This window comes from Elephantulus edwardii, unplaced genomic scaffold, assembly GCF_000299155.1.
Source record: "Elephantulus edwardii isolate Elephantulus edwardi_28Jun2011 unplaced genomic scaffold, EleEdw1.0 scaffold00333, whole genome shotgun sequence".
NCBI lineage: Eukaryota > Metazoa > Chordata > Mammalia > Macroscelidea > Macroscelididae > Elephantulus > Elephantulus edwardii.
In genome coordinates this window covers 2,273,823-2,282,191 of record NW_006400083.1, presented here as the reverse complement: position 1 = coordinate 2,282,191, position 8,369 = coordinate 2,273,823, and the positions used below count along the sequence as shown (strand labels likewise).

Genomic DNA, 8,369 nt, shown 5'->3' with positions numbered 1-8,369 from the left:
GGGGTGCATGAGCCGGGTCGGGGGGGAGCAAGGCAGTACCTGAAGATGGGGTTCGTGGGTCAGAGATGCAGGCGTGTGTCCCGATTCAAGTCCACTCACCCCGTTCACTGCGTCTGCGCATAGCCCTTGGCCAGTCCCATTGTTCAGAGCTGGTGTGGGGTGGGGGATCGGGGGGCGAGCCGGGTTGGGGGGGAGCAATGCAGGACCTGAAGATGGGGGTCGTGGGTCAGAGATGCAGGCATGTGTCCCGATTCAAGTCCACTCACCCCGTTCACTGCGTCTGTGCACAGCCCTTGGCCAGTCCCAAGGTTCAGAGCTGTATTTGCAATTTTTTGAGAAAGTGCTCGACTGTCTTCCATAGTGGTTGCACCATTTTACTTTCCCAGGAGCAAGTGATTAAGGGTCCCCGTTTCTCTACAACCTTGCCAGCATTTCATGTTTGCTGCTATGTTACATTTTACTATTTTACTGGGGTGAGATTATATCTCGTAATTGTTTTGATTTGCATTTCTCTTAGAGCCAGGGATTTTGGACATTTCTTCATGTATGTGTTTGTTTGCCAATTGAATGTCTTTTTTTGTCAAGTGTTTGTTCATATCTTGTGCCCATTTTTCCAATTGGGTTCTTTACCTTTATTTTGTTGTGGTGCTCATGTATTTTATAAATTCTAAATATGAGTACCTTATCTAACATCTTATTACAAAATATTTTTCCCAGTCTATGGCTTCCCTTTTTACCCTACTGGTGAAGTTTTTGGATGTGTAGAGGGATTTGATTCTTAGATGTTTCCACTTATTTATTTTATCCTCTCCTGGTTGTAGATCTTTCAGGATGCTTGGAAGACTGTTTATGTTGTGTATTAGGACTTCTAGAGTTCTTCCAAGCTTTTCTTTAATGAAGTTTATACTTTTGGTTTTAGTCCTAGGTCCATGATCCACTTTGAGTTGGTTTTTGTGTATGGAGTGAGGTGTAGATCTTGCTTGAGTTTTTCCCCACTTAAGTTATTTCATCTCCTTGTCAAAAATCAGTTGGCCACAGGTAGATGGGTTGATTTCTGGATTCTCAATTCTATTTTATTAATCTATGTGTCTGTCATTGTACCAGTATTACACTATCTTGACCACCATGGCAATGTAGTAGGAGTTGAAATCAAAGAGTGAGATGCCTCCTACCTTGTTTCTATTTTATGGAGTACTTTGCTTATTTGGCGCTTCTTTCCATTCCAAGTGAAATTGAAGATTACTTTTTCCATCTCATTGAAGAATGGGATTGGTATTCATATTGGTATTCCAGTGGACGTGAAAATTGCCTTTGGTAATATTGTCATTTTCACTATATTGAATCTTCCTATCCATGAGCAAGGACTATTCTTCCATCTCTCAAGGTCTCTTTTTGTTTCTTGTAGTAATTAATGTTTTGTAATTTTCTTTGATCAGATCCTTTGTGCTTCAGGTTAGATTTACTCCCAAGTATTTAATCTTGTGATTAGCTACTGTGATGGATATTGTTTTCCTTAGCTCCAGCTCTGTATTTTCTTTGTCACTGTAGAGAAATCCAACTGATTTTGTAAGTTGAACTTGTATCCTGCTACTTTGTTGAATTGGTCAACTATGTCCAGTATTTTTCTTGAAAATTCTTTAGGATTTTCTAAGTATACTATCATATCATCATTGGAAGCAGGAGTGCCATCCATTTATGCAATAGCTAGCCTCTGGAAACCCTATGAACCTGGAAAAAGGATGAAAGTAATACAGGTGTCCAGGACTTTTTCTCATAGGATTGCTATAAGTTGCCTATGACTTGACGGCACTTAACAACAACAACAATATCATATCATCTGCATAGAGAGATAATTTTACCTCCTCTTTGCCAATTTGGATACCTCTTATTTCTGTCTCTTGTCTTATTGCTATCGCTAACACTTTCAATACAATATTGAATAAGAGAGGTGATAGGGAGCATCCTGGCCTACTTCCTGTTCATAAAGGGAATGCCTTTAACTTCTCTCCATTGAGAATAATGTTAGCTCTCGGGTTTTCATAAATACTTTTTACTATATTTAAGAAATTCTCCTCTATTTTGTGAGCGTCTTAATCAGGAAAAGGTGTTGGATTTTGTCAAAGGCATTTTCTACCTCATTTGATAGAATTATGTGGTTCTTGTTTTTTGTTTTGTCAATGTGATGAATTACATTGATTGTTTTCCTTATGCTGAACCATCGTGCATACCTGATATGAATCCCACTTGGTCATGGTGGATTATTTCTTTGATGTATCATTGGATTCTATTTGCCAGGATTTTTTTAGGGTTTTTTTTTTTCATCTATGTTCATAAGGAATATTAGCTCACAGTTTTCTATTTTGATATCAAGGTATGTTTCCTTCATAGAATAAGTCTGCGATACTTTTATCTTTTTCTTTTTGAAATAGTTTATGTAGAATTGGTGACAGTTCTTCTCTAAATGTGTGATAAAATTCTCTTGTAAAACCATCTCGTCCAGGGCTTTTTTGGCTGGAAGTTGTTTTATTACCTTTTCAAAGTCTTCTTTTGTAATAGGTCTGTTCAGGTGTTCAATTATGGTTTTTGTTAGTTAAGGTAGATTTTGCATTTGTAAGTATTGATCCATTTCCTATAGGTTTTCATATTTGTTTGAGCAGAGTTTTTCCTAATATTCTAATGTTAGCCTTTTTATTTTAGTTGGTTCTGTAGTGATGTTGCCCATTTCATCTCTTATTCGGATTATTTGTGTCTTTTCCTTCTTTTGTTTTGTTAGTTTTGCTACCGGTTTGGCTATTTTATTGACCTTTTCAAAGAACCAACTCCTAGTTTGTTTGTTTTTTTTAATGATTTAATTTTTTTTGTTTTGTTTTCTATTTCATTTATTTATGCTCTAATTTTTATAATTTCAGGATTTTTAGAGGGTGCTTGGCTTTCTTGCTGTTCTTTTTCTATTTGTTGGAGATGTTGGGTTAGAAAATCAGTGGTCATTTTTTCCTTCCTTTTGATGTGGTTGCTTATTGCTATTAACTGACCTCTGATTACTGCTTTGGCTGGTTCCCAGAGATTTTGGTAAGCTGTATTTCATTGTCATTTGTGTCAAAAAATTTTTATTTTCATTTTTTATTTCTTCTAGTACCCACTCATGTTCAATCAAGGTGTTGTTCAGCTTCCAAATGTATAGGGATTTTTCTCCTTTATCCTTTTGTTATTAATTTCTAATTTTGTAGCATTATGGTCTGAGAAGATGCTTTGTATTATTCCTATGTTTTTAATTTATTCATGCGTGTCTTGTGATCTAAAATGTGAACTATTCTGGAGAACGTTCCATGCACATTGTAAAAGAATGTATACTGTTCTTTTCTGGGGTGCATTACCCTTTAAATATCTATGAGATCTAGTTTCTTGTGTGGTTTAATGCTCCAGTATCTTTGCTGGGTTTCATTCTGCTAGTTCTATTCTTTCTTGAGAGTGGTGTATTGAAGTCTCCAAGTACTATAGTAATGTTGTCTATTATTTCCGTTTTTAGTTTTGTTAATGTTTATTTTATATATTCTACAGGTCTTTCATTTGGTGCATGGATATTAATGATTGTTGTGTCCTCTTGTTCTACTGACTTTAGCATTATGCAGTCACTTTCTTTGTCCTTTGTGACTGTTTTGGCATTAAAATTTATTTTATCAGAGATTAAAATTGCTACTTCTGTTTTTGTTTTTGTTCTTGTTTTTTTTTTTTTTTTCTGGTTGTCATTTGCTTGGTATATTCCCCCCCCCTTTATTTTTAATCTTTTTTTTCTTCACATTTTTCAAGTGTATTTCTTGTAGACAATATATTGATGGATTTTGGTATTTTATCCAGTCTATTACTCTCTTTCTCTTCAGTGGTGAGTTGAAACCATTCACAGTTATTATGATTATTGAGAGGCAAGGTTTTTACAATAGTATTTTGTTGATTTCTTTTTGTGCTGTTGCTAGTTACATTGATTCATTCTGCTTTCTGTGGCATTTCTGTAAGAATGTCTTTCAATGCTTCTTGTAATGCTGTTCTTGTTTTTACAAACTCCCTTAGGTGCTGCATTTCTGGGAATATCTTTATCTCTCCTTCAAATTTGATCCACAGTTTTTCTGGATACAGTATTCTTGATTGACAGTTGTGTTCTTTGAGTGTCTCATATATATATCATTGCACTGTCTTCTTGCTTGCATGGTTTCTGCTGAGAAATTGGCACTTGATCTTATCTACTCTCCCTTATAGGTTACTCTTTGATTCTCCCTTGATGCTTTCAGGATTCTTTCCTTATCTTTAGTTCTGGCAAATTTGGCTGTAATATGCTTTAGTGTTTTTCTTTTGGGGTCTATTCTATATGGTGTTCACTCAGATTTGTAAATATGCATTCTCTAATTCTTCATTACCTTCCTTGCTGAAACTGAGGAGGACCTGAAACACTTGCTGCAGAGGGTCAAGGAATGCAGACTCCAATATGGATTGAGGCTCAATATCAAGAAGACAAAGATTCTCACCACTGGGCCAATTGGCAGCATCAGGATGGTTGGCGAAGAAACTGAGATTGTTCACAGTTTTAGTTTGCTTGGTTCCACAGTCAACACTCTCAGCACCAGTAGCCAGAAAATGAAAAGATGTATTAAAAGTCTGCTGTTAGGAACTTCTCCAAAGACTGAAAAGCAATGGTGTCTCTCTGAAGACTAAGGTGTGTCTGATACATGCCATGGTCTTTGCTATCACCTGTTATGCATCATTGAGTTGGACAATGACTAATAGAAGGAGAATTGATGCCTTTGACCTTTGGTGTTGGAGAAGAGTATTGGGGGTACCATGGACTGCTAGTAAAACAAACATATTCATCCTGAAAAGGGTTAAACCAGGCCGCTCCTTGTAGGCAAGGATTCTGAGACTCCATCTACCACACTTTGGACTTGTTGTAAGGAGGAACTGGTCCTTGGGGAAGGACATCATGCTTGGGAAGGTGGAGGGACAGTGCAGGAGGTAGACTGAGGTAGACTGATTCAGTGACTGGGGTAATTAGGATGGGTGTATTAGAGACAGTGCAATTGGCACAGGACAGAGCAGCATTTAGGGCTATTGTACATAGGGTCACTAGAGTCACAAGCGACTCAACAGCACATAACAACAACAACATTCTCCATTGTGCCTGGAAAGTTTTCTTCTAGTAATTCTTCCACAACTTTTTTGATGCCTTTGCTTGCTTCCTGCTGTTCTGGGATTCTGATAATGCTCATGTTTTTCTCTTGGTGATGTCCTACATTATACTTAGGTTTTCTTCTTTTCATTCTTGTTTGATTCTGTTTTTTGCTCTAGCAGATCAGTGGTGAGAATCTTTGTTGTCTTGATATTGAGCCTCAATCCATATGGAAGACTCAGTCATTGATCTTATGCAGCAAGCATTTCAGATTCTCTTCAGTTTCAGCAAGCAGGGTTGTGTCGCCTGCATAGGGCAGATTGTTAATGAACAACAAAGATTCTCACCACAGGGCCAATTGTCAGCCTCAGGACGGATGGTGATGAGAATGAGACTGTTAACAGCATTAGTTAGTTTGGTTCCACAGTCAACACTCTTGGCACCAGCAGCCAGGAAATTAAAAGACATATTGAGATGGAAAGTCAACTTTTAGGGACCTCTCTGCGTACTGAAGAGCAGTGGTGTCACTCTGGAGACTAAGGTGTGCCTGATACAGGTCATGTTCTGTATGTTAACCAGAGTTGGAAAAATATGATGGTGTAGATGCTGGGAAGTATACGATTGGCTTGGGCCAGGCCAAGATGGGCTTCTGCACAGACAGAGAAGACATCAACTCTCTCTGCCTGACTGTGGTTCAGAATCTGATGGAGAGAAATAGCTTTTCCTACGATTACATTGGACAGCAGAGACCATCATCCACAAGTCGAAGTCCATGAATGCGAATCTGATGCAGAATCTTTGAGGATTCTGGGAGTACAGACATAGAGGGAATAGACACCATGAACGCCTGCTACGGGGGCATGGCTGCCATATTCAATGTCGTCAGCTGGCTGGAGTCCATCTCCAGGGACTTCTGATACGCCTTGGTGTTCGTGGGGGATATCGCTTTCTAAGCCACCAGAAATGCTGGACCCATGGGTGGGGTTGGAGCTGTTGCTCTGCTAATTGGGCCAAATGCTCCCTTAATTTTTGACTGAGGGCTGCATGGCATCCACATGCAGCACGCCTATGACTTTTACAAACATGACATGCTCTCTGAGTTTCCTATTGTGGATGGAAAGCTCTCTACTCAGTGCTAACTCAGTGCGTTTGATCGCTGCTATTCTGTCTACCGGAGAAAGGTCCGTGCCCAGTGGCAGAAGGAGGAAAATGATAAAGATTTTACTTTGAATGACTTTGTCTTCGTGATCTTCCACTCACCGTACTGTAAACTGGTTCAGAAATCTCTAGCCTGGATGTTGTGGAAATGACTTTCTTAATGACCAAAATAGAGACAAAAATAGCATCTACAGAGGCCTGGAAGCCTTTGGGGATGTTAAATAAGAAGATATTTACTTTGACAGAGATGTGGAAAAAAGCTAGTTCTGAACTCTTCAATCAGAAAACACAAGCGTTTTTGCTTTTATCAAGTCAAAATGGAAATATGTCCACGTCCTCAGTCTATGGCTCGCTTGCTTCTGTTCTAGCACAGTATTAGCCTCAGAAGTTGGCAGGGAAGAAGACTGGCATCTTCTCCTATGGTTCTGGTTTGGCTGCCACTTTGTAGTCCCTGAAAGTCACACAGGATACCACACGAGGGTCTACTCTTGATAAAATAACAGCGAGTTTAGGTGGCCTTAGATCAAGATTTGACTCAAGAACCTGTGTAGCACCAGATGTCTTTGCAGAAACTATGAAGCTCAGAGAGATGACACTCATCACTTGGGCAACTATATTCCCCAGGATTCAAGCTATTCCCTCTTTGAGTGGATGAAATACACAGAAGGACCTGTGCCCACCACCCTGCCTTGAGAGATGACACTTTGGAGGAAGGTGTGGGCCTAGTGCATTCCAGCACAGCACCTGAGCATATTCCAAGTCCTGCTAAGAAAGCCAAGACTCGCTGCCACAGGCGTTGAGAGAGAAGCTGCTGTCATTAGTAATGGGAAGCACCGAAAATTGAAGCACAGAAATCACCAAAGGCTAGGGAGTGTGACCTGGGGGGGGGTCATTAGTAACAAGGAGTCCTAAGATACCATGAGGACCGACTTCACAGTGGGTTCTGAGGTGGATGCTGTTTATCTAGCTGATGTGGAGCCAGGAAAACCATCGGGTGCTTTGAAAAGCCTTAGCTGACTGGCTTCCTGCTATAAAACTTCATCTTTCTGCTGTTTGTATGCACGGAGGGTAGCTTTTAAACATGGTGAAATGAATCATGTACTTTTGTCAGAAGAAAACAGAAGTACCAATCTCCAATTAAAACCCAATTTTAAAAAAAAGAGCATCAATGAGACAGATTGAAACAATGACTGCAGCAATGGCACACGATAGGGCAAGATTTAGATCTATTGTTCAGAGAGTGGCTATGAGTCATACTGGACTCAATGGCTCCTAACAATAACACATAAAAATATTTTTCTATGTATTATATAATTGTTATATATTGCTTATTGGATATATATTACATAAGGTTACATATTATTTATTAGTTATATATTATGTATTGGTGCAAGAGAAGGATGAACAATCTCTTCCCATGCAATTTACTCTCTGAAAACCTGCTAATGGTCAGCTATGGCTCAATTCTGACTCAATGCTACACAACAAAATATATTGTTTATATTTTGTATATTGATTATATGTAATATATGTGCTTATGTGTTACATATAATAATTGTTGTTGTGTGTCATTTAGTCAAAACTAACCCATCACTGACCCTCTATCAGGTTTCTGAGGCAGTAATGGCACAAAAGGAGATTGCCCACCGTTCCGTGGAGCAAACTGCATGCCTTTAGGGTTGCAGAGCAAATTCTTATCATTATTGCTGTTGTTATGTGTCATTGAGTTGCCTGCAACCCATAGCAATCCTAAGTATAGCAGCTCTGAACCCTTCCCTATCCTGAGTAAGTCTCACTAACTCCAGCAAAACAGCACAAAACCCTCATCGTCCCATTACTGTATCAAACTGCCTCATCTGGGTTCTTCCTGTCCTGCGCTGTCCCTCCAACCTTCCAAGCACGATGTCCTCCTCCAAGGACCAGACTGTCCTGGCCATGTGTCCAAAGTATGTGAGACAGAGCTTCAAAATCCTAACCTTCAAGGAGAGACTTAATTGTATGCTATCCAAGACAGACCTATTTGCTTTCTTTGCAGTCCATGGTATGTTTAAGGGTC

General features: G+C 39.3%; 1 pseudogene; it reads left to right on the top strand.

The window, feature by feature from the left end:
- Window positions 1-7,225, top strand: part of LOC102876451 — a 38,098-nt pseudogene extending 30,873 nt beyond the window's left edge.
- The last annotated feature ends 1,144 nt before the right edge of the window (window positions 7,226-8,369 follow it).